The sequence below is a fragment of the Macrotis lagotis genome, chromosome 1 (genome assembly GCF_037893015.1).
Source record: "Macrotis lagotis isolate mMagLag1 chromosome 1, bilby.v1.9.chrom.fasta, whole genome shotgun sequence".
NCBI lineage: Eukaryota > Metazoa > Chordata > Mammalia > Peramelemorphia > Peramelidae > Macrotis > Macrotis lagotis.
In genome coordinates this window covers 393,361,971-393,389,420 of record NC_133658.1, presented here as the reverse complement: position 1 = coordinate 393,389,420, position 27,450 = coordinate 393,361,971, and the positions used below count along the sequence as shown (strand labels likewise).

General features: G+C 35.4%; 1 protein-coding gene across 5 annotated transcripts in view; it reads left to right on the top strand.

Moving 5' to 3' along the window:
- SGCD (sarcoglycan delta) overlaps positions 1-27,450 on the top strand; it is a 1,459,164-nt gene that overhangs the window by 906,442 nt on the left and 525,272 nt on the right. The window contains exon 1 of one of the 5 annotated variants that reach the window (XM_074212536.1): positions 1,932-2,037. The exons of the other annotated variants lie outside the window; for them this stretch is intronic. The gene's annotated coding sequence lies outside the window, so the exon portion shown is untranslated. Of the gene's footprint in view, positions 1-1,931; positions 2,038-27,450 lie in introns of those variants that run through there. 5 annotated transcript variants of the gene reach the window in all.

Genomic DNA, 27,450 nt, shown 5'->3' with positions numbered 1-27,450 from the left:
GAATTTCTTAGGGAATGTCCTGTGATATAAAAATTAAGTGACTTACCTGTGCTTATACATCAAAGGGATGTTAGAGGAAGGACCTAAACCTAGGGTCAAATAAAACAAATGGATATGAAAAATCTCAGGAAAATTTACAATCAGTCCAGAAATTGAATAATTCTAACAAAATTGCCTTCTGTATTCAAGATTACAAAATGTTTTCATCCTAGTAATCTAAGAACTAGGTTCTTATAATCATTATTACTCCCCTTTTCATAGATCAGTTCACTCAGACTTGGAGAAGAAAAATCAAGCTGTTAGTCAAAAAGCACTTATTAAATGTAAACCTCTGAGCCAAACCCTATGGAGATAAATAAGGGAAAATCAGGATCCCTGACCTCAAGGAGCTCACATACTCTAATGGGGTAGGGAGGAGAGAGAGAGAGAGAGAGAGAGAGAGAGAGAGAGAGAGAGAGAGAGAGAGAGAGAGAGAGAGAGAGAGACAGGGACAGAGACAGAAAGAAGCAGAAACAGAAGAGAACGACATAAACAGAAATATTTCTTTATTTCTTTATTAATCAGAACTATATCTGACATATGTAACTCTATCTATGGATCTATCTACATATGTTGTTTTAAAATCCCTTTAGACAGTTTCTATGGATAGAAATAGATGTAAAGAGAAAGAAAGATATGCCTAAACTAAATATAAATCTATCAGTAGAAATATCTATTGATAGATCTATCCATCTATCTAACTTTATATCTCTCTTTTTTGCTATCTTTATCTGGATTATCAATATATATCTGTATGTTGAAGTATCTATCCATATTTCTATATGTTTGTGTCTCTGTGTTCACATATATCTACCTATACTTATATATGTCTATGTTAACTATATTTCACCTATATCTGTATTCATATCATATATAGATATCTCTGTATGTTTTTCTAAATAACCACATAGATATGTGTATATATATAATTATATACACACACACACACACACACACACACACACACACACACACACACAGGTAGTTAAGTGATATAATCAGAAGAGCATGAAGTCAGAAAGACTCAGCTTCCTGAATTCAAATCTGGCCTCAAAATTTTACTATGTGACCCTGGACAATTCACTTTTCCTGTTCACTTCAGTTTCCTTATATGTAAAATGAGCTGGAGAAGGAAATGGCAAATCATTCCAGTATCTTTTCCAAGAAAAACCCCAAATGGAGTCATAAAGTGTTGGATAAGCCTGGAAACAACTGAACAACTATGTGTAATACAAATACTCAGACTTCTATACACTCAGTGTAATTGAGAAGGAACCTCTCTGGAAGGCAGGAGTTTGGGGGGGGGGGGAGACCAGGAATAGTTCAGCACTTCTTAGAGAAGGTGGTATTTTGTGATGCCATGAAGCAGAGAGGAGGAGGGAGAGCACCTCAAGCTGGTGAAAAGAGATCCTTCTGGAAGGTAGAGAGTCCTGGGCAGGGAACAATAAGATCAGTGTGAAGAAGACAGAAAATGTAGAAAAGGGCCAGGATGTAAAGGACTTTACATAACAAACACTGTATTTTATATTTTATCCTAGAGAAAAATGAATTGTTCAAGATTACAAAACAAGTAAGTTTCATAGATGATTATCAAACCCCAGCTCTTCACTCTGTAGTTAGCTGCTTCTTGGGAACCTACTGTATCTTTTTTACAATGCTTAATACTGAAGATCCCCTAGCAAAAAGAGTCCATTTTCTTTTTATGATACTTGCCCCGATCTCTTCCCTTCTATCATATGGGCTGCCATTATTAATGTAAGGCTGGCTCATGGATAAGTGGTATTACTACTGCCCCTTTCCTCTGTCCTGTCATATTTTATACTGTGCCTGAGATATTGCTGATTGTTGGCTGCTAACGGGGATAAAAATAGCCCACTTGTTGTAAGGAGGATATTAAGATTCTCAGCATGGAGGAGAGGGCTCTCCTGCTCTCTGGACTGGTCTGTTAACCTTTGAAGGTTTTGCTGGAGAGTTTCAGCCATAGCATAATAAAACTGGGTGAGTAAAAGACTTCTGGAGAAGAGCATTTATATGTCAAATTAGAAATTTGTTAGACCATAGCGGTGAAGTGAGGTGTTCTTAGGGGGAAAAGAAATCTCAAAATGATTTTGCTTTGTGATTTTCTCTCCCCCCCTTTTACCCCTTCATTGAAAGGTCCATGGGCTTATTTTGGAAGCCTGTCGATTCCACAGTGTAGGAGAAACTGAGGAATCTGTGATTTCCTTTGGAGTTGAAACTATTTTGACCTAATTCCAGTTGAGTCAGGAAAATTGAAGACAGCATGGGCCACATGAGGAGGTTGGAAATTTTCATGTTGAGAAGCACTAAAGGAAGAAATCACTGCCTAGGGGCAAGTGAGTGAAGGGTGACCGCAGTCTCTGTCTCAGAGCCATGGTTCAGGATGCAGCCTGCAGCCCATGGATTCTACAGGCAGACCTAAATAGCATTCCACCTTTGCCCCTTTGCAGCTCTGGGCAGCTATTAGTGACCACTGCCGCAGAGGATGCTGCTTTTTCCTATCGGTTAATAACATTTTCAAAATTACCTCCCATTTACAAGATGGACCCAACATCCCTCTCTAAATTTTTCCTCCCACTGTCCATGCTCCTGGTCTTTTTATTCAAGCCCCTTTGGTATTTGGGGAAATAGTTTCCTGCAACACAGATTAAGTTGCCATTTGGAAACCCCTAGTAACTGGCTGCTCTGCTTTGGAAGTCAAGTGAAGTTTGCTGACCCCCAGGCTGGGCATTGCAGCTGATGAGGCTGATTTCTTCTAGGGGGATTAGAGTCTGCTATTCACTGGATGGGGGGAGCATACAGCATAAAGAGTGACTTTAAACTGTCAGGGAATTGCAATAAAATCTCAGAAACAGAACCTAAGGGTGAAAAATGCTGTGGAATAGAATTTGTAATAGGAATAAAAAGATCTGTTTCTGGAGAGGTGTGTGTGTGTGTGTGTGTGTGTGTGTGTGTGTGTGTGTGTGTGTGTGTGTATGTGTGTGTGTGTGTGTGTGTAGATTTGTAGGAGAGTAGGAAGAAGTGAAAAATCATATGTAAGCAGTGTTAACTAAGTTTGTGATGGTACCTTGTGAAAGAAGTGGAGTGAGAACTAACTTTAGAGTTAGAAAACCTGGCATCACTTACTAGCTTAGGAAAATTCTTAACAGCTCTGAAACTCAATTTTCTCATCAATAAAGTGGAAATTGTTGCTTTATGTATAGTATCTCCCATGCTGGTTTGTTACAAGAAATAAAATCTAGTAGTGCATTGGACTTCAACTCAGGAGATACTAGTATGTAATATAATCATAGGCAAGCCACATAACTTCAGTTTTCTCATCTATAAAATGAGACAAATAGCTCATGACTTCTTGTATATGGTTGTTATCAGTCAGTCAACAAACATTTATTAAATACTTATTATCTGGCTGTCATCCTTCTTATAACTACCATGAGTTGTTCATTATATCTGAGTTATTTGTAATTTCTTTTCTTCTACAACTATAATGATTCTGAATTTATAGCTCTATAGAATCACTAGGAGATTATTGATTTGAAAAAATGTGTAAGTTAGTCTTTAGAAAGAAAAGAGATGCTACCCAGCAAAGCAAAGATATCATCATAGAAAAATATCAACACTAGAAGTATGTAGAGTCAAAAAAATCTTTAGACCTGAAAGTGCCATCATGAAGCAAGTCATTCATCCCACTAATTTTAGAGACAAAGAAGTTGAGGGGTTGAAAGGTAATGTTACCAGTCCAAACCCAGCCTGAGATCAGGAGACTTCCCTTGACTTCCAATGCAGAGAGGTGAGCTTCTAAGAGCTTCCAAATAGCAACTCAATCTGTGTTGCAGAAAACTATTTCCCCAAATACCAAAGGGGCTTGAATAAAAAGGACAGGAGCACGGACAGTGGGGGGAAAATTTTAGAGAGGGATGTTGGGTCCATGTTGTAAATGGGAGGTAAATTTTAAAATGTCATTAAGTATAGGAACAAGCAGTATTCTCTATGGTAGTGGTTCTGTGAAAAGTCTCTAGAAGTACAAAGAGGCACAGGTGGAGTGCTATTTGGGCCTTCCATAGGATGGAAGGGAATGAGATTAAAACCTAGATTTCCTATCTTCATGTCCGATTCTCTAGGAAAGCTAGGTGGTGGGATAGATAGAGCAAATTTGACCTCAGGCACTTGATACTCATTAGCTGTAGGAACTTAGACAAATTACTTAACCCTTATTGATTTCCCTCAAGAGGCATTTCCAGTTGTTCTGATCCATATCTAGCCACTGGACTCAGATGGCTCTGAAGAAGAAAGTGAGGCTGGGGACTTAGCACATCACCCCCTCACTCAAATTTAATTCATATGCATGTATCATCTCCCTGATTTCATGATCTTCAAGAAAGGACAAACAAGAGAAAAAGTGAAGTTATAACTGGTGATAAATCAAAGGTAATGGCATTTATTTTGGTTTTGTCTAACCATTAGAATGTGAACAGATATAAAAGGTAACAATAGATAGAATAGATAAATAGAAAGAATAGAGTAGATAACAATTTTTATTTTTATTATTAATTTTTGCTTTTATTGATGTTTTACTTTTACAAATACAGGTTATAAAAGATTTTTTAACATTTACCCATAAGCCTATGTATATTCCTTTTTTTTAGTGTTAGTTTTTAAATTTCCAAATGATTTTTAATTTATCTTTCCACCCACTGTTGTTCAATGTATTTTTATTACATTGTGGTGAGAGAAAAAAAAAGTATACTTCAGTCTGTGTTCAAATTCCAACAGCTCTGTCTCTGGGATCAGTTGCCTTCTTTATCATAAGTCCGTCAGAGAAGTTGCTTCAATATCTTTTCCCACAGTTGCTATTGCTAGCTGTATTTCCCTCCACTTTATTACTCCCCACTCTTCATTTATTCTAGTCTCTCTCTCCTTTATCTCGTCCCTGTTCAGAAGTGTGTTATATCTGAATACCCTCTCCCATGATCTTTCCACTCTTCTATCACTTATGCCCCCACTTCCCCCATCTTTCATTTTCCTCTAGGGTAAGATAGATTTCTATACCCTATAAGTGTGTATTATTATTTCTTCTCTGAGCCATTTCTGAGAGAATGAAGGCTCACTCATTCCCCCTCACCTTCTTCCCTTCAACTCCTTTGCAAAAGCTTTTTCTTGACTCTTTGATGTGAAATACCTTAGCCCATTCTTCTTCTCCTTTCTCTTCTTCCCAGTACTTTCTTTTATCACCCATTGATTTTGTTTTTTACTATATTATGCTATTATATTCATCTCCTTCCTGTGCCTTTCTATGCTCCTTCTAAATTCTTTTATAAATGAGAAGGTTCATATGAGTAATCAGCGTCTTCTTCTTCCTATGCAGGAATACAAACAGTTCAAGATCATTAAGTTCCTCATAGTTAGTCCTTCTTATCCACCCCCTTGTCCACCTTCACCTGAATCCTGGACTTGGAGATCAAACTTTCTGTCCAACTCAGGTTGTTTCAACAGGAAAGTTTGAAGGTTTGTTTCATCGAAAATCCATCTTTTTCCCTGAAAGAGAATGTTCAATTTTGTTGGGTAGTCGATTCTCAATTGTAAGCCAAGATCTTTTGTCTTCTAGAATATCATATTCTAAGCCCTACACGCCCTTAATGTAGATGCTGCCAGATGTGGTATAATCCTGATTATAGAGCCACAGTAGTTAAATTGTTTGTTTCTGGCAGCTTGTAGTGTTTTGTCTTTTTCTTAGGGGTTTTGGAATTTGGCTATAATGTTCTTGGGAGTTTTTCTTTTGGGATCTCTTTCAGGAGGTGATCAGTGAATTCCCTCAATTTCTATTTTACCCTCTGCTTCTAGGATCTCAGGGCAATTTTCCTGTATTATTTCTTGATAAATGAAGTCTAGGCTGTCTTCCTGGTCATGACTTTCAGGTAGCCCAATAATTTTTAAATTATCTCTTCTGGATCTGCTTTCCAAATCAGTTGTTTTTCCAGTGATATATTTCACATTTTCTTCTAGTTTTTGGTTCTTTTGATATTATTTTATTGTTTATTAATATCTTACAAAGTCATCAGCTTCCTGTAGTTCCATTCTACATCTGAAGGAGTTGTTTTCTTCAGATAACTTTTATATATCCTTTTCCGGCTGGCCAATTCTGCTTTTTAAGGCATTCTTCTCTTCATTTTCCTTTTTTGTTAATTTTTCCATTTTGCCTAAACTGGTTTTAAAATTTTTATTTTCTTCAGTTGTTTTTTTGTATTTCTTTCATCAAGCTGCTGACTTGGTTTTCATGATTTATATGCCTCACTCTCATTTCTCCTCCCAATTTTTCCTCTACTTCCCTTAATTGATTTTCAAAGTCTTTTTGAGCTCATCCATAGCCTGTGCCAATTTTATATTTCTCCTGGAGGCTTTGGACACAGACACTTTGACTTTGTTATCTTCTGAATGTGTATGTTGAGCCTCCATGGGACCAAAATAATTTTCTATGATCAGATTCTTCTTTTTCTGCTCTTTAATCATTTTCTCAGCCTATGACTGATTTACTGCACTTTCAATGCTTTGGGGACACCTCAAAGTGATCTTAATTTCTCCATGGTCTTATGAGAGGCTCTGACTGCTCTCTTGCCTGTGCTCTGGTATGTGGATGTCCACATTTCCTCCCCTCTGTGCTGTGAGGAGGATCCCTGCTCTTCTATGGTGGTATGGGGGCCCAGACTACAACCTGAATCTGAGTGTGGGCAAACAGCAGAGTCCTGCCTAGGGAGAACAGAGAGACCTCTGCAGTCTCCCTCAACTCCCTTTCATCTGTGGGCTGCACTCTGAAGGTACTGAATGACTCCACAGGTTCCTGCTGCAGGTTCTCACAGCAGGGCTGCTCTGAGGTTGACACTCCACTCTGTGCTCACTCTGGTCTGGCAAAGTTCTCTCACCACTCCTTGTGGATGTCCCTGATGATACTTCAATCAAGAGGTCTGGAAATCGTCCCCTCTGCCACAGACCCAGATACCCCCAGGGACCCAGGTGCCCCAAGGGCTGTTCCTGGAAGGCTGGAGCTGGTTTGCTTCAGCCAGGCTGCACTGCACTGCAGCTGCAACTGCACTGCTGCTCTTTCCAGCTCCCATCCTGGTGAAACAGACCTTCCCTGCAGAACTTCTAAATTATCTTGAATTGGGAGATTGTATCACTCAACCTTTCTCTTGGTTCTGCCCCTCTAAATTTTGGCTAGAGTTATAATTTGACATTTTTTTGGGTGGGAGTGAGTTTTCAGGAATTCTTGCCTTCATGCCACCATCTTGGATCCATCTGTCTATGTACATTTCTTTTCCTCCTCACTATTACCCCAATGAGGAGGAAGGGAGGTAGGGAGGAGTAAATCCCTGCAACAAATGACAAAATAGATTGCTATATTGATCACATATTGATTGAGTCAAGACAATCAGAATTTTTGAAGGACTTATTCTGTTCTAGTTACTGTGCTAAACTCTTAGAATCAAAGAAAAAGCAAGAAACAATCCTTACTCTTAAGGAGATTTCAGTCTAATAGAGAAGATGCAATGTGTAAACAACTAGAACAAACAGGATATATGACATAAATTTGAAATAATCTCAGAGGGAATGCATTAAGGCTTCTCATAGAAGGTAGCATTTTAATTGAAGGTAGAATTTTAATTGAACCTAGAAGAAAGGCAAAGAATCTAGGAAGTAGTCTCAAGAAGGTTCCAGCATGGTGAGACAGTCAGTGAAAAGGCCCAGAATAAGTGTGGAGCAAAAGGAGGGCAAGTGGTAGAAGATCCCAGAATAAATGTTTTTGTAAATGTATGTGCTAGGGTGAGAGTTGGAGGAAGGAGATAATGTTCGAAAAGAATGGAAATGTAGAAAAGTTTCACCAGGTTTAGAGGATTTGAAAAGACTTTATTTTTGATCCTACAGGTAATATGGAGCCACTGGGAGTTTAATGAATAAGGGGGTGACATAGTCAGACTTGAACTTTAGGAAAATCAGCTTGCCAAGTAGAGGATGAACCCATAGGATTGAGACTAGAGGAAGACAGGCAGATAATCTAGACATGAAGTATTTAAGGTTACCTTGGTGGTAGAAGTGTCAGAACAGAGCAAGAGGAGGATACCAGAGATATTATATAGGAAGAAATTACAAAGTACTTTCCTGTTTTTTTAAGCCCTTTTTACATAGTATAGTGTTAAGGTATCTTGAGTTTTTATTATCTATTGAAATAGAATATATAAAAAATGAATATTGAAAACTATCTTTGCATATAGTTGAAAAAATAAATAAATTTATACTAAAAAAGAAATAGGATCACAGGATTTAGGGCTAGAAACACTATTAACTAACTGAATCTTATTTTATGATATGGAAGGTAAGGCTTAGCTTTTCTTTACTTTTTTTCACACAAAGAATAGGATTAATGGTGCCTCTTATAAATAAATCATAAAATAATTAAATGAACCATAAGCTTTTACATATGATCATTTCAAATTTTGTGTACATAATAAATATTCATTCATGTTCCCATGTAATAGGCTTATTCAGTGGCCTGTTTCAGTGGTCTGCATCCCTATCTTATGCTTCCTTTTTATTGTCAGAGAAAAGAGAGGGTACTCTCTCTCTCTCTCTCTCTCTGTATATATATATATATATATATATATATATATATATATATATATATATATATATATATATATATATATTCCATTCATTTTTCCCTTTCTTGAAATGCAAATTTTCTTTAGAGATTAATATGCAATTTTAGTAAAATTAGTAAAAAACTGCAATTTAGAAAAAAATAGGTAATCAGTGCTATCCCCTGTCTTTTGCTTTTTTCTGTCTTAAAACAAGGCAAAATATAAATATTTTCTGTATTTCTAACTACTTATATACAAGGCACCTAGTCTACATAGTGAATAGAGTGCTGAGTCTGAAATCATATGGATTCATCAAGGTCAAATCTGGCCTCAGACACCTGGACAAGTCACTTAATCCTTTTTGTCTCAGTTTCCCCTTTGGTAAAATGAGCCAGAAAAGCTAACCACTCTAGTATTTTTGCCAAGAAAAACCCAAATGAGGTCACAAAGAGTCAAACACAATTGAAATGATTGAACAGCTACAATTTCATACATGCACCATTGGTCCTAGTGTATACTGATGGAAACAACATCCCCTATGATGACAAAAAGCTACACCTGTCATAGAAACACCAGGGGACCAAATCTTCACTGTTAATGTGACTATTACCTCAACTGCCAGGTTCATTCTTTTCCCATTACAGTTATGGGCATAAGAAGACATTTCTAAAGGGAGCTGACAGAGCATATATGATTTGGGCCTAACTGTTCATGAAAAAAAATGTACAACCAGAGTTCTGAGACTTTGCAATGGCACCTTTAAAACTTCTACCTGCAAACTCGAGCATGAAGCTACCATTTAGCTCAAGAATTCCTTTTGAACACTGGGGACCTCATGATTTCAAAAAAATATGTATGTCTTATAATGCCATTTGCCTTTACCATTTCCTGTTCTCAATCTGAGATTTGTTCATTCTAATGAGGAGAAGGAGTTTAGAAAACATCCTTTCTCTTTGGGTTCTGCAATTACACACAGACAAAAATAAAAAATAAAACCGAGATTGTTTTAATGCCCCACTGAATATTTCCACTTGGATTCTATTTTCCTTGTTTGGGGGCTGAGCATACCCTAGTGTGTTGTTTTTTAAATCAAAGATAGATTTACACAGTTAGTACAAGCACCAGCGGCCTTCGATGCAGGGTACACTTGAGCACTGGGAAAAGGAAATTAAGTGCACTATTCCTGTTAGCAACATTGAGGGTCCAACCCTGGGCTTGTTATGTTGAAAATTTGCTCAGCCAAGCATATTGGTTTCTCCACTGCATTGTATTAATAAGAATCAAAAAACATTATCAGTGCAAGTCCATAGAGCAAGGAAGCTTACTTAGTAAGGTGCTCTGAAAGTGTGGGGCTTTAATGAGGCTCTAGTAATTTGATAAGAAATAAAAGTTAGGCACTTTTAAACTTAGTTCCTGAGTACAGTCTTATATGACAGAGAATTTCTTAGCATGACTTCAAGTGATCCCTCAATTAATACAGGTGGAAGAGACTGCTTAGGAATGGAAGGACTGGTCCAGAGAGATTAAAAGATACCTCCAGTTCTTAGATTCAGTGATTCCTTTACAGTAGGGATTACCTATTGAAGCCAGGTATATGAGATAATTTCTTCTTCCCTAGCTTTTTGCCATGACCTCCTCTTCATTTGTATCACATTCACCTATGTCTCCTGAGTTCTCTTTGCACTCTCCTCTCTTCCTACAGTAAGCTCTCTTTGGTGAAGGGCTTTGTTTTCCATCTCTGTCTCTCCAACACAAAGCTGAATACTTGGCATTAGAAGGAGCCTAATCACTGGTTCTAGGATTGAATGGAAGCAAAAGAGGATTCAAAGTTTGTTTTCAATGCTCTGTGATTTTTTTTTTTACTGTGATATTTTGAACCACTCTTCAGTTCTTGCTGGGCTTCAATTTCTCTGTGTAAACTTAGTCTCTTTTCAGAAGGAGGCTAAGAATTGCTGAGCTATATCAACAGGCATAGTTTTTAAACATAAAAGGGATGACAATTTAAGATCACTATTGTTGAATTAAGCAGTACAACTCTAACATAATAAGAAAACTTTTTAACAGGTTTGGTAAAATTGTCTTTATGTGCACTTATGCATCCATACTTTTGTATTTAGAGCATAATAAAGTGTTTAAGATGCAGTGTCATGAGAGGGACAGAAGACTAAGCTTGGAACTTGGAAGACCTGGGTTCAAGTTCTGCTTCTTACACATATCTACCGGGTAACCTTAGACAATCTTTCAACTACCCTGCTCAACTATCAAAGACTATTAGATACAGAAGACTTACCTATCTATTCCAATGGAGGGTGGCTCCACTTTGTGGAATGTCTTTCTCTTTTGAAATCATTTGTGCAAATCAAAAAATTCTTTGAAATTAGGAATAAATTATTGAGTGTGCTATTTATATACCTAGCAGTATACTAGGAGTCCAAGAGAGAAGACAAAAGATGCATTTGACTGAGTCTATCATCAAGAAATTAATTTATGAGCCTTTGGGTATATCATGACCTAGCTAAGAATATATGGGATGCACATAAAACTATGAAAACTATGAGAGACAAGAAATACATTTTCTGATTAAATGTCAAATTATTCAATTCAGATAATAAGTAGTATAGGAGTTAAGAAAATGAAAAAAAGTATGAATAGGAAGTCTGATGAGATGTCACTGAGGAAGTACAACTTAAGCTATCCCAGAGATTCTTAATCTGGAGCCCATGAAATTCTTTTTTTTAATTTATATAATTATTCGATATAACTGATATCCTTTGATCAAATGAAATATTACATGGGAAAATTTTGTAATCTTTAAGGTATGCCATATTTGAAATTAAGCAGTTACATGTTCATTATATATTGGTGAAGCTAGCAATTACCAATAAAATGGGTCTCTTATTCAGTCACTCAAAAAGTTTACTAACCTTTATATAATTTTGGGAAGTACAATAAAACAAAGAATAGAAAGTATCACAGATGTTAATAAGATCAATTGCAAACAGCCATAGATTATGGAAAGCAATATGTTTGGACAGAAGTCTAGAATACAAGATTAGGAACCAACTCTCCTTTACTATTGTTGTTATGGAAAACTAATTGATGGTGTCTATCTGAATGGTTAGTTAGTGCCTCAGAAAAACAGACCAGACCTTCTTGAAAGATAGCCAGCCTTGCAGAGGTAACAGACTTCCTGGCATCCACCTGCATCTCGCAAGGTTTGTTAGTAAGATAACAAATTTCCCTTAATTGTACATAGGTATGCAAGGCTTGTTAGTAAGATAACTTATTTCCTTGAGTTAAGGTGATTTATTGAACCTCTAAATATTCATCTAATTCAGACAGGGAAACTTCTGGACTCATGCACTTCTGAAATTAACTCAAAAAACATGGTTTAGGCAGTCAACAGAACAGAGTTAATAACAGAATAGAATCAAATATAAAATTAAAAAATCAACATTTTTCTCAAGTGCTATGTAAAAGCAAGCTATTATTATGGTAAGAATTTTGAAATTTCTGGTATTTTCCCCTTCAGATTCTACTAGAGAAATGAAATTACATTAAAGTAGATAATGTGTATATCCTCATCCATATGTGGAAGCCTGATCATTTGAAGATAGTTCAGATGGACCCTGGTCAAAAGTCAAGAATCCTTTAGTGGTTTTCAAAATCAACAGTATTTTGAAGAGACACTTTGAATGTTCATATGACAGATTTTTTTTAATTTGAACTACTATTCATTACCCTCATACTTTTTAACATTCATGATAAAGATATCCAAGGAGCACCAAATTTTATTGTAAAAGAAAAGTGACAAGCAAAGCACAAGAATTATTTGGACTATATCTGTGTGGCCAGGACAGCAATCACACTGTTAGAATTCCACTGTTATCCACTATGTGAAAAATATAAGAATGTCCACCTAAAGTCAGATAGTGCTTCAACCTCTAACAATTTCTCCAAGGTATGTGGAATGCAAGGAAATAGCTATACATGACATCAATCTCAGAAACTGAAAAGGTCCCCAACCTTTATGATTAACAATTTCTAATCCATGAATTTATCTACATATTTTTGAAATAACTATATTTTAGGCCACAATCTTCTTACAACTTGCTCTCTCCATCTATGTCCCCTCTACCTATAGTCATCGAGAGGATAAAAACATTAGATTGCTGTATTACAGCATATGGTCTCAGAGCTGGTAGGAAACCTATCAAGTAAGTGGCATCTAGTCCAATCTGCTTCTAGTAAGTGGAATTCAAAATTCTATAAACTTAGTAGCTTTTTAGGGGTGAACTAGTTAAATGTTTCATCAAATTTTGCCCTTGAATGATGTTAAATATCTAAATGACTCTTGGTAGAAAGAAAAGATTTCCCACCCTGGTAAGTCTAAAGCTTTCCTGAAAATTGAATAATAGGGTTATTGGTATAGAACCAGAAGGACCAGAAAGGCAACCTGATGCAATCCACTCATTTTTCAGATAAGGAAATTAGACTAATAAAATTTCTTTCCAAGATAGTATAGGTTTGATTTATTCAGATCTTACTTGAACATGATGGAAAGAGAACTTACATTCATGAAACTGGCATTTAAATCTTATCTTTTACATCATCTGAATGACCTTGGGCAAACCACTCCATGGTCCTCAGTTTTCTTAACTGTGATATGAAGTTAGCTATGCTGGTCTTTTCTGTCTAATTCTATGATCCAAGGTAGCCCATTCCACTTTAGGACTGCTCTAATTGCTAGAAAGTTCTTGCACTAAGCCTAAATCTGACTGTGATGGAGCAACTATGCAGCAGATATACATTGTTGCTATTTAGTCATTGCCATTATATCTAACTCTTCATGACCCTTATTTTTTGGGTGTGGGGGGTGATTTCTTGGCATAGATACTGAAATGGTTTGACATTTTCTTCTCCAGCTCACTTTATAGATGACCAAACTGAAGCAAACAGGGTTAAATGACTTGCCCAGGGTCACAGAGCTAGTAAGTGTTTGGTCAGATTTGAATTCTGGTCTTCTTAACTACAGGCTTGGTATTCCATCCACTACACAACTTAGCTACCCTCAATTAATCAATTAACAAGCATTTGCTAAGTAGGCAATGGGTTATGCCCTAGATTTACAAAGACATAAACAAGAATTTCCTTTCCCTCAAATTCTATCAGGAAAACAATATGCACAAAAATATAAACTCAAAATATATACAAAATATTCAATAAATAATTTAGTGCATACTATGTACCAGGTTTATCATAGTATATAGAAAATAAAAAAAATATTATCATACTGTAATGATGAATTTATAAGGTCACTAAACAACCTCTCTTTTTTCTTTTTATTATTGAAGATTTTTATCAATAGCTTGGATAATTTTCCATAAGGGTGTTCTAGTATGTTGAAATATTTTTATGACTCTCAGTTTCACTATGCAACACGCCAGATCTCCAGCCAACATCATTGCCACCTACCAATTTGATAGGAATACCTTTATCCTTCAACCAAGTCATTGATAATAATCTTGAATAATACAGAGAAAGAAGAGATCCTTCATTAGTGACCTCCTTAAAGAATTACCATTGTGTTATATAAGAATATATTTGTTTTGCTTCATATGGTATTCTTGATGCTGCCTGATCAGGATTGTACCATCCTTTGAAAATACTCAGCTGAAAAGGGAAAATTTTTGTATGTAAAATGGTATCATGAAGCTTGTGTAATCAAGGTCTCAGATCCTAGCCTCTGACATGTGGAGCTGGTTATATTGACTATCCTTACAGTTCTTCTTGCTCACAACCTAAGAATTCATCCTGAATCCCTTAGTATTTCTCATACACCATATCCAAGCTGTTACCAAGGTCTGACAAGTTTACCTTTGCAATATCCCTCAACTACATCCTTTCTCTCCTCTAACAGAGAAGACAGAGAGCTCCCAGTCAGATATTGGATCTTATCACCCACAACACACTTGGATAATAGTTCCCTGAAGGATCTGCCTGACTCAAGTCTCTTCCCACTCCAATCCATTCCACATTCAGTTATTTTCCAAAAACAAAGATCTGATTGTGTGCCCCATCACTCCTACCCCCTATTCAATAAACTCCATTGACTTTCTTTTTCTTTTTTGCAAGGCAATGGGGTTAAGTGGCTTGCCCAAGGCCAAACAGCTAGGCAATTAATAAGTGTCTGAGACCAGATTTGAACTCAGGTACTCCTGACTCCAAGGCCGGTTCTTTATCTACTTCACCACCTAGTGGTCCCCAATCCATTGACATTCTATTGTATCCAGAGATAAATACAAAATGTTGTTTGGCACTGAAATCCCTTTTTAACCTAATCCCCCTCCCACCTTTCCAGTCTTCCTACACTTTACTCCCCAGAATGTACTCTTCATAGTAGTGATGGGTCCCCTGACTTTTCCCCAAAAAAGGCCTCCATCTATCTGTTCCAGACATCTCTGGCTGTCTCCTTTGCCTAGAGTTTCCTCCCCCCTCTGCTCTGACTACTGACCTCCATGGCTTCCTTTAAGTTCCAACTAAAATCCTATCTCCTTTGAAAATCTCCCCTAAATCCCTCTTAAATCTAGTGTTTTCCCTCTCTTTTAATTATTCATTGATTTTTTTTGCTATGATTTAACTGTTGAGATATACATTGTGTTAAAAAAAATCCTTTTTGAAGAAAAGAAGAGGCTATATATATATATATATATATATATATATATATATATATATATATTCTTTTTACATATTTATCTTCTAGTTGTCTCCCTTATTAGATTGTAAAGCACCCTGAGAGCATGAACTGTCTTTTCCTTCTTTTTTGTATCCCCAGTATTTAACAAAGAGTTTGGTGCTTAATAAATGACTATTGATTGTTTTATGATTATATCCCTCATATTCCTTCCCACATACCAGAAATGTCAATATCTGGATAAGTTCTTTCAAATGACCATCAAACATCTGAAGAACAAGAATAATAATATAGAATAGATTTATTTAATGGAGTATCTATACATAGAGGATTCCTATCTAGCAAGATTATTAGCTAGCTTCCTATTAGCTAGCAACCTTTCTTTACTCCCTTCTAGTGACTTTGAGTTAAAACCCTACAAACCCCTTCATAATACCAGTTAAGGAAATGTTGATTCTGACTTGGGCCCTGTGTCTACTTAGACTACTGTTCCTCTCTCTCTGGTCTGTGTTTTCCTATATCCCCTCTTGTTTGCCTTTCCAGATGTAGGAGTGTACAGTATATCTCTTAATGAAAGGTGATCTGTGGCTTGGCCTATGAAATTCCTTCAAGCTAGTCAGAGCTCCTCTTCACATCCTGCCCTCTCCTCTCTTGGGCATCTCAAGCTTCATCTTGGGTTAAGTTCCTGCTCTCTCAGGTGACTTCACAAGTTGCCAATTTCCTGCACGTATTATCACCCCAAAATTATTCTATATTTCCCTCACCATTTTGATGCTCAGTGATTTCCCACTTGCATTCTCAGGAGCTCCCTTCCTGGTTCACACAAAGGAATGGGGAAGAGGACAGTTTAGATTGTCTCCGATTGGCATGCACTGGCTGCAATGGTAATCCAGTTTTGTTTTTATTTAACTCTCTGACACAGCAAACAAAGAGTATCCGGCTAGTAAGAATAAATTTGGGTACCTTAAGGAAATTAACTGAATAACAATTGGTTTTAGTATAAGGATTTTGCTATGATTCACTGATGAGATAATACAATTCTGAAAAAAAATCTCCTTTGAAGATAAGAAGAGGCATAATATACCTGGTTGTACCTTGATAGTCAATATGTTTAATAAGGCACCAAAATAAGAAAGATTTCCTTATTTTTAATATAGTTTCTCCAATTAGTAAATATCTGGAGTGGAAAGGAGGAAAATATATATCCCTGCAGATGTCTGCATAATAGTAACAGCACCTAAAATTTTCAGCCCACATACTGTGGTTTGATAATGATTCAGGGTGATTATATTAGTGTTGCTGAAAAATGAAAAGGAGAACTTTCTATTATGCCTAATAACAAACCTGACTAGCCTACACACCTAAAATTATTTCCCAGAAGAGTCTGAAAATGATAGGAACAATCACCTAATTAGAAAGAAGTTCACAGGTGGGAAGGAGTGGAAGAGAGGGTTTCTTAATGTCTCTGTTCTATTGAAAAGATTCTTGATGGTGATATGAGTAAGACCCAGATGATATTCAGGAATGGTGCTTGGAGACAGAGAAGTAATAATCTATAGTCTTCAGTTTCAAAGGAGGTATCTGCCATGGATGGGGATGGCAATCCCAGGCCAATTTCTGCAATAGTATGAATTTGCTTTCCTATGTTCCTTTGTCACCTCAGGGCCACCTCTCTTATTGCTCTTCTCTCAAAATCCTAGTTCTCTCTTCCTGGCCCCTAGGCACTGCTTCTTATCTTACTTCTCTCCTTAATTCCTTTGACCTCCAGCAAAACTTACCAGTTCTATATCCCAGGATATCTGATAAAGCTATTCTAATAAATTACCTTCAATGACAGCATTGATGAATGATGGTTGTTTTAATGTTATCCCTCCCAGAGAATGCTTGGAGTTCATTTTGAACTTGATGAGGGTATTTCAGGTAATCATGGTGCTAAAATACAGAATATTTAAAAGCACTTCTGCACTCACACTACTTAGAAGACTTCTGAAATCATGTTGGTCATTGTTAAGAGACATCAAAATGGTGAGGGGAAGATAGGAACAAAGACCTTAACTCCATAATGTTCCTTCATATGTTCCCTTCTTTCCTGCATGATAACTTTATTATATATTTAAAAGGAATAATAAATTGTACATTTTCATATTGCATTTTCATATGCAATCATGTTTTTTTCTGTTCTACTATGTTATAGAAAAGCTTCTTTCATTTCTTAAATTCAGAATAAAATAATAAAATAAAAAACAATGCCATAACCATGGTTCAGGCTGTCATAATGTCTCAACTGGACTATTGCAATATCTTTCAAAGGGATCTGCCAGACAATGGTCTTTTCCTTTTTTATTCTATATCCTGCTGCAGCACAACTCTGTTCTAATCACTTCTCTACTGGGAAAAAAACACAACCCAAATTTCTTAGTCAGGTTTACAACTTTTCCCAATATGTCCCCAGTAGAATAGAATAAGTAGCAGATTTAGAGTCACAAGTCTTAGACTGAAATTCTGGCTCTAATATGGGTTCATGGACAAAACACTACACATACATCAGGTTTCATTTCCTCATGTATAAAATAAAGGTCATGAATTAAATGATCTCTAGAATCCCTTCCATGTATGAATGGTACTGTCCTCTATATAGGATCTCAAACCTTTCATGTAACCTCTGTACAAACTCAATTTGAATATTCCTTAATCCTCAAATGTAAGTCAGACTTTTCTAACTCTATGTCTTTGCTTAAATTGTTCTTTCCATTTCTAATGCACTGAAACTCTATTTCTTCCTAATGGAGCCCAGTTCATGTTTTAAAATGATACCACCTGTCCATGAAGAATTACTTGACATCTCCAGGTGAAATTATTATTTTTTCAATGCTTCCATTGTGCTTTGTAATGCAATAATAAATATTTTATACTAGGGACAGCTAAATCATTCAGTGGATAGAGCATTATTCCTCAGATCAGGAAGACATGAATTCAAATCCAGCCTCAGAGACTTAAACTAGCTGTGTGACCCTGGGCTAGTCATTTGACCCTATTTGCTCAGTTTTCTTATCTGTAAAATGAACTGGAAAAGAAAATGCCAAGAAAACCAAAAAATAGGGTCACAGAGAGTTGGACATAACTGAAACAACAGTACAACAACAATTAAAAATATTTCATTATTTCCATTATTGGTTTTGGTATTTTTCATATGTCTTCTACAATATTATAAACTTCCTTAAATCATTCACCATATCTCATTCATCTTCCACTGAACTTTGCATAGTACTAAGAAAATAGTTAAGGAAAGAAGGAATGAAGAAAGAGAAAGAAGGAATAGATGAATAAGTTGAGAGAAGGAAAGGAACTGAAGGAATAGAAAGAATAACCTCAGAAAATGGAGGAAAGGTGAAAAGGAGAAAAGGTCAAATTTATGATGATGAGGGACTGTGTTTTTCAAGGAACAGGAATATAAAACTCAGAAGTAGAAAATTATCTTCTGAACTATTGTAATACCCTCTCAGATAGTAATCATCTGCTTCAAATTTTCTCTCCTTTCTATTTCTCATCATAGGTACTACATTGATATTCCTAGTTCTGACAATAAATATCATTCCATCCCACTCATCCAGCAAAACAGTATTTCAGTAAATTTTTTTCAATAATTCCCCAATTTTCATTGTTATAAAAAAATTCTCAATCTGACATCTTCACAATATGACTAGCACTTATTTTTCTGATGTTATTTCATGTATACCTCTTCATAAATTCATGATTCCAGGATTTTAAACAGCCAATTTACTTTTTTCCATGCCTGATATCCAATTTCCTATCTCTATGTCTTTGTATAGATGGTCTTCTGGGTCTAGAATGTACCTCTTCCTCAATCTTAACTTGTAGAATCCATAACTTCCTTCAAAGAACAATTCAGGTTTCCTTCCTTTTCAGATCTTTCTAGCTGTGAACATTCTCTCCTTCTTGAAATTACTTTGCATTACTTGGTAAATTCTTTATATTTACTCACATGGGTAATCACATATTCTATCCTCTTTCGGTACACAAACTAATACATTTTTGTCATTATTATAGTCTGGCAGTGCCTTTTACATAAGTAATATATGATTAATTAATAAATTTTTATTGAATTAGTTTGAAACAAAAGTTGCAAAAAAGTAATTTTTAAATGTTTTGTTTGGGGAAGAATCCTTAAAACACATTCACATTCCAGAAATGTTTTTATTTGTAGAAAAATATTATTCCTAATCATTTTATTTATATTTATATACCTAGCCTGTCACTAACTTCTCTGTTTTATGAATTCCTTTAAAGTATCCTAGAAAAGACCAATCAGAATTGTTCCTTCAGTCAAACCTCTTTAGCCCATTCATTTCTTAATGATTGTTTTTACATTATTCCTGATAATTCTTTTTGTATCTTAGATGTGAGGAGCTTCCCCCATTTTAGAACTTTATTTGCCTGCCTTTTCCACTGTCTTGGTTATTTTGATATGTTAGTTCTATTAAATAAGGATCATATGATGTCTTGAAGGAAGAAAGAGTAGTCATAAGTCTGGGGTTCTTAATTTTTCTTGGAACTCTGGTGAAGACTATATCTCTTCTCAAAATGTTGTTGCAGGTGTTATTTTTATGTGAAAAATAAAATGTATATGGTTACCAAGGACTTGAATTGTGTTGAAATAGTTATCAAAATATATATTTCTTTGGAATTCACTTTAAACAAACAAACAAGTTCACAGATTCCAGATAAAGAATTCCTGACAGAGTTTGCCCAATGTAGAATGTGTCAATCCGTTTCCCAGGTCTGCCACCTGAATATAACTCTACAATTAGTGGTTTTAGTATATAAATAATTTGATAGTTTAAAGCATATTACAGATTGATGTATTAAAAATATATAAACATCTTAAAGATAAGGTGTTGGCCATCATTTTCTTCTTTTTTGAAGTATCTGATATTCACTCTGATGACAAACAAATTTGTTTAGTTGGTACCAGTTAATATGTACATTATCAGACGTAGAACTTACTGTTTTCAGGTCCCACCCACTCTCCTCTTTCATTCTGTTACTTTGTGGGAATAGTGTTTTGATTTTTATCTCCTTGAGAAAAGGGACCATGACATATGAGGCAGGATGTTTCATTATAGAGATCTTGAACATAAAATACAAAGCATTTCAGCATATAATAGATCAGTAGAGAGATCACTGGACAGCAGAGACAAAGGACCTGTGAGCATATCTCCCTTCTGTCATTCACTATCTGTCTGGTGTCAGGCAAGTTGTTTAAGGTCTCTTGCCTTTAGTTTCCCCATCTTGAAAAAAAAATTAGTTATAAGGAGGACTAGGAAGATCTTGCTAGAAGATAGGCTAAACCTGGTCAAGGGCAAATGACAGACTTCAAAATATCAGTGTTATTAAGGATGTCTATCCTGAGAATATCAAAACCTGTCCCAGTAGAATGGGTGATTGAGAATTTGTTCCAACAGTCATAAAGTCAGATGGAGCAGGCACTGTGGAGGCTTAGAGTTTAGTCAGATATGAAAAATGCCAAGGTCATCCATTGCCTCCCCAGCTACTACCAGTTGTCTTGACTTTTGTATTGACATTAGACTTCGATGACTCTGAAAGTGAAAGTGGATCACTTTGTACAACTCTGCCTCACTGAAATCCAAATCACATGCAAGTCAAGATATCACTCTCCTGATGTCATTGGTCATTTTCAAAAAAAAAAAAAAAGGATAACATACAAGAACAACAATAAAAATATCACTCAGGGACTCCAGAGTCAAAGGACCTGAGTTTAAATACTATCACTGACAATAACTACCTGTGTGACCTGGGACAAATTTCTTAAATTCTCTGTGCCTCAGTATCCTCATTTGCTGATGTTGAGCACTATGACCCCTGTTGCCTTCTTGATCTTTTTTTCCTTCTCTAGATCTTTAACTCTGGATAACTTTTAAAGTCTCTTCTGTCTCTTGTATCTCTAATTTAATTATTCTCTCAGCTCTCCAAGATTTGTTCTAGGGATCACTTATCTACCAATCCCTATGCAAAAATCTTGGAATGTCATAAAATCTGTCATTCTTCTGTCTTGTCTTATTGGGAATATATCTTCTAATAAGTTTTGCTGCTACCATTGGGAGAGATAGGGTTACAAAATCCAAGCCTAGAGAGGGACACTTTAGCAACAACATGCAGAAATAGCCTGGTTAAACTAATTTCTTTATTCTAATAGTGAACTATTGAAATAATTAACAAAAAGTAAAAAGCTATAAAAAATAACCTTTTCAGTCAAAATAGAAAATACAAAGAGAACTCTTCTATTGAAGGGAAGCTTCTAATGCATTCCAAAGTCCCATTTCCACAGATGTGATTACTCCCTTTTTCTTTTTCTCTTCTTCAAGCTTAACTTAGTCTCAAAGGCCTCAGGCAGATTCTTTTATACTCCACTCCCCCCTGCCTTTCTTTTTCTGATACTCCCCTCTGAGCAGTGCAAGTGGAAGTTCTCCAATCACAACTAAGTTTTCTGTGCCTCAATTTTTTTTCTTTCCTGAAAGCTGTATAGAGCTAGAGGGCAGCCCCTTTAAATACATTGAACAAACAATACCTAGTTATTGATCCCCAGGACTTCAGGTTTCAGGGCTGCCAAACCTTCAGCTTTGTTTAGGTAACAGGAAGGAGGCTTACTTAAAAGTTACAGAAACAAATTCACAACAGAGCCCAAGAAGGAAAGAGAATTTTAATTTGTTTCACTGTATCTGACTTTGCTGGTTTCCTCACCCCTCCCCACTCTTTCTAGTAGACTCTGACTTCAACCTATTTATTCCTTTAACTTTTTAACACAAGTGGCATCACTTGGAAACTGTTTGCTATTTTCAACATGTATAATTGAGATACAACAATGAAAAAGATTCTAAGTAGTTCTGTTCCAGGAGACACTGAGTAAACCCAACCAAAACTGATCCTTTTGCTGGAACAAACAGCTGTCTTTCTGATGTGCTACCAATCTCTGATGAGAAGAATAGACATCAGTTAAAGAAATCATTCTAGTCTGAGAAGAAATATATTAACTTAGGATACTCAAACCATTTGTAGGTCACTGAAATGGCATTAGTCACGTGACTCAGAAAGCAATGGATTGTAGAGATAACTAGAGTTTGCATTCTGTACCTAACATACCTATTACACATCTTGAACTGGATGTTCTGAAGGCATCTCAAATCCAGAACATCATTATCCATATCCCTAAAGCCTCCCTTGTTCTGATATTCTTTAATATTGTCAGTGGTATCATTTTAACAGTCACTATCAACCAACTTTTTTATTATCCTCCTTTCATTTCACATCCAATCAGTTGTCAAGTTTCTATACCATAGATGATCCTTTGTTCCCTAATTGAAATATTCAAATACCTTTTCTAATTCTTTATTTCTATTCCAAATGACTTCCAGTTTAAGTATAGCTCCTTGGTCTTAAAAAAATTCTATTGAGTGACTCTTCAAGTTTTAATTTTAGTTAACTTAAACAATGACTAAGGCAAAATTTGTCCACATTGTATATTAACTGATTTGTACTAATTTTACATAAGGTTCTTGAGAATCCACTTGAGTCTTCATGACCAAGAAAAGAGTTTTTCAGTTTGGTTGGCATATGAAGTATAACCTGAAAAGGTAATTGATTTGTGGTTTGTATAAATCAAAATAATATTTTCTTTTATCCATAAAAAATTGATTCAAATATAAATTCAATTTTTTTCTAGTAATTGTCCTTGGATTTGCAAGTATAATGCACTTTGACTCTAGAGAAAGTGTGCATAAAAACTGAGGACAACACACAACTCCCTGATTTTTTTCTATTAAAATTAGATGTCAGGGAGGCTAGGTGGTACAGTAGATAGAACACTGGCCCTGGAATCAGGAGTACCTGAGTTCAAATCTGGCCTCAGACACTTCATAATTGCCTAGCTGTGTGACCTTGGGCAAGTCACTTAACCTCATTGCCTTGTAAAAACCAAAATATGTAAATAAAAATTAAAAAAAAATAGGTGTCTACTCCAATATGGTATTTTCATCCATCCTAGAAACAATGGATCATGATCTCCCTCCTCCTCCTAACTTTTCAGAAAGTACAGTTCCATAAACATTCAATAGATGCTTAGGTCCCTCATTTCTCTTAATTAAAAAGAACAAAGAAATATGTGTGTGGGGGGAGACATGAGTGATTTTCAGCCAAATAAGCAAAATTAATGAAATAAGTAGCAGTCTCAATATAGAGTAAGGTCACTCTGGGTTAAGAGTTTCTTCTTGCTGAAATTCCATAATGAACAGAACTTCCTAAGTGTTAATTAAAATGTCACCAAAAAGTTTGGTTTCTCCTAAACTTGGTTCACAAGAGCTAAATCAGAGAATATCAAGTCTGGAGACTAAATTACAGCTAGTTAATAAGTACCTTGGGATTAGGAAGAACAAATGACTGAGAGCATCATTAAGTGGGGGGGGGGGGGGAAGGGAAGGAGATGAGCAAGCAGTCTTTTAAAAGAATTGAAACTCTCCTCTACCATGTAAAAAATTCATGTATTTACATATGTATTTTGTCTTACCTGCTATGAAATACAATCCTTATGAATATGAATTTCTTTCTATCTTCTATTTGAAACTCTAAATGGTGTATGTCATATACTTAATAAAATTGTCTTGATTTTTTTTAAAGAATTAAGGCAAGTATAAATTAGATCAACCCAAAGCACATTGGGAAGAGTGATAAAAGATTGAAATGGTTTATTTTGGAGTTGTTAAGGAAAGATAAATTTATGCGCTGTCCTATATGGACCAAGGTGCAGATGGGTACAAACTTTCTGGAAAATAATTTGGAATTACATAATGAAAAAAATGACTAGATTGTTCATAACCTTTCACTCAGGAAATCTAACATTTGGCATATACTACAAAAATGGCAAAGACACATTGCAAAATATTCTTAGGGTTTTTTTTTTTTGGCAAGACAATGGGGATAAGTGACTTGCCCAAGGCCACAGAGCTAGATAATTATTAAGTGTCTGAGGTCGGACTTGAACTCAGGTACTCCTAACTCCAGGGCCAGTGCTCTATCCACTGCACCACCTAGCTGCCCCACATTGCAAAATATTCTTAGCAGAACTTTTTATGGTGGAGAAAGACACTGGAAATGAAGTGAAGGCTTAGTGATTGGACAATGGTTAAGCACATTTTAATATTTAGGTGTAAAGGAATATTCAGCTATTAAAAAAGCAAATATGAGGAATTCAGAGAACCATGGGAAGATATGTATGAAATGAAATTAAGCAAGAAGAAAAAACAGCATAACTTCCAAATTTCTAAGAACTACTGATCTTGCCTCAAATATAAGATCTTTTGTTTGTCAATCAAAACCTTTCATAATCTTACTCTATTCTTCTAGTCGCTTACACCTCACTGACTGCGATAAACTAAGTGATATAGAGATACTGACATATATGTAATTCTTTGAACAAAACACTTATTTCCCAACGTTTAACTTTTTTTTCACAGGTGTTGCCCCTATGCTTATAATTCTCTCTCTCTCTCTCTCTCTCTCTCTCTCTCTCTCTCTCTCTCTCTCTCTCTCTCTCTCTCTCTCTCCTCACCTCTGTTTTCTGATTTCCTTATCTTCCTTCAAGCAACTTTTCCAACTCCCCTTATAATGCTAGTGTCCTCCATTTCGTTGATGATCTCCAATTTATTTTGTTTAGATCTTAGTTTTATGTAGCTCTCTATATGCTGTCTTCCCCATTAGACTATGACCTGCTTGGAATCAGAGACTGCCTTTCTTTGTATCCCTAGCAATTAGCACAGTCCTACCACCTAATAGTTACTTAATAAATTCTCATAAATAGAAAGAAATCTGGGAGACTTTTAAAATGTAAGTCTTAAAACAGCAGCTTAACCCATGTTCTTTGATAGATTTTAAAATAGACACATGACTAAAATATTAAAGATCATATCAACATGAAATAAGAATGCAAATAGATCTAATAACTTTTATAATCAGGGGTAGAATATGATTTTTTTTAACAATCAAGGTAAAGAAGCATTGAAAAAGCTAACAAATTTTTAATTGACTTCCTAAAATGAAAAGTTTCTGCAAACAAAAATTAATGTGTGTAGATAAAAAGGGAGGTGGGCAAATGGGAACAAATATTTGTATCTAGTTTCTCTAATAAGAATTTAATATCCAAAATACATAGACTATCAGAAATATATTAGGTAAAAATGCTACTCCTCCATAAGACATGGTACAAGTATATTACAGAAGTTTCTCAAAAAAAGAATTGCAACATTAACAGTCATAAGAAAAATTCAAATAAAAGCAACCCCTGAGGTTTTTACATCATCCCAGCAAATTGGCAAAAATGATAAAAAATGGTAATAGTCAATATAGGAGGGGTTATTGAGGTATAGGCATGTTAATAATTTGTTGTAGAATAATGAATTAGTAGAAGCATTGTGAGAAGTCATTAGGAATTACTGAAATAAAGCAACTTAAATGCTTATATCTTTTGACCAAAGATTTCACTGCAAAGCATTTACTCAAGAGTTTATTAGCCAAAGGAAAGGCTCCAAATACACCAAAATATTTATAGTAGCAAAGACCAGGAAAGAGAGTAAATGCCTACATATGGGAAACATAAATTGAGATACATTAATGTAGTGGTATATTACTATATTACACAAAATGCTGAAGACAGAGAAGCATGGAAAGACACATCAATTAATATTAAGTGCAGAAGATCATAAAATATGATACATATAATGATTATAACATTAAAATGGAAAGAATTATAATCACAAAACAATGTAAAATTCTTAACCTACGGTCCAGGAACTTAAAAAAAATGATAACAGCATTTTAATAATATGTGTCCTTTGCTTTCCTATACATTTATGGAAATAAAAACATTATTCCAAGAAAGATTTTATAGACTTCCCCTTCTGTCAAAAGTGTCCATGACATTAAAAAATTTTAATTTCCTGTTCTAAATGAATGTTATGAAGTTATTATAAAGAATTTAGACCCAATGAAGAGATATGAGAAAACAGCTTTTCTTAATTCTTTGCAGAAGTATAGTATGCGTATCACTACATTCATTATCAGATTTTTTCTGATGTTTTTATTTGAGTTATTTTCCCCTTCATCTTCCTTATCTTTTCTTTTCCTTTTTAATTGTTATACGTGATACTTCTATGACAGTGGTAAATGGAAGGGATATAAATTGAAATCTTAGTAATGTGAAAGGAAATAATATAAATGAATATATTTTTAAAAGATAAGAAAAAGAAGTGCTATACAACACTAAAATAATTTCATCAAGAATGAGTTACTGGGGCAGCTAGGTGGCGTAGTGGATAAAGCACCGGCCTTGGAGTCAGGAGCACCTCGGATCAAATCCAGTATCAGACATTTAATAATTACCTTGCTGTGTAGCCTTGGGCAAGCCACTTAACCCCATTTGCCTTGCAAAAACCTAAAAAACAAAACAAAACAAAAAAGAATGAGTTACTAACTAATATATAAGGGATATAAAGCTGATAGATGTAGATTTTATACCCTTTAGCAAAATTTCTGATAAAGTGAAATGTGATTCTTGTAAGAAAGAGGATAATTTGTGAACAAGAGAATAATATAATTAGATGAATTCTAGAAGTAATAGAATACTGGAGTATATTGAGTAGAAGAATGATTTGGTAAACTATATTTCAGGAAAATCAGTTGGTAGCTAATTGAAAGATGACTTGGAAAAGGGAGGGATTTGAGGAAGATCAACCGAATAGAAAGCTATTGCATTCCCCACTCAATGAATAAACAAGGCAAATAGGAAGTTTTCAAGTGAACAAATACAAGCCATCCATAACACATGGAAAAAAATGCTACTTATCACTAGTAATTTTAGACGCGAAAAATTATAGGAGTTCTGTGGTTCTCATATCTATCAGATCAGCAAGACTTACAAAAATCTAAGAATGACAACTTTTGAAGGCACTGCTAGAATAACATATATAAAGTTTAGTAACTCTG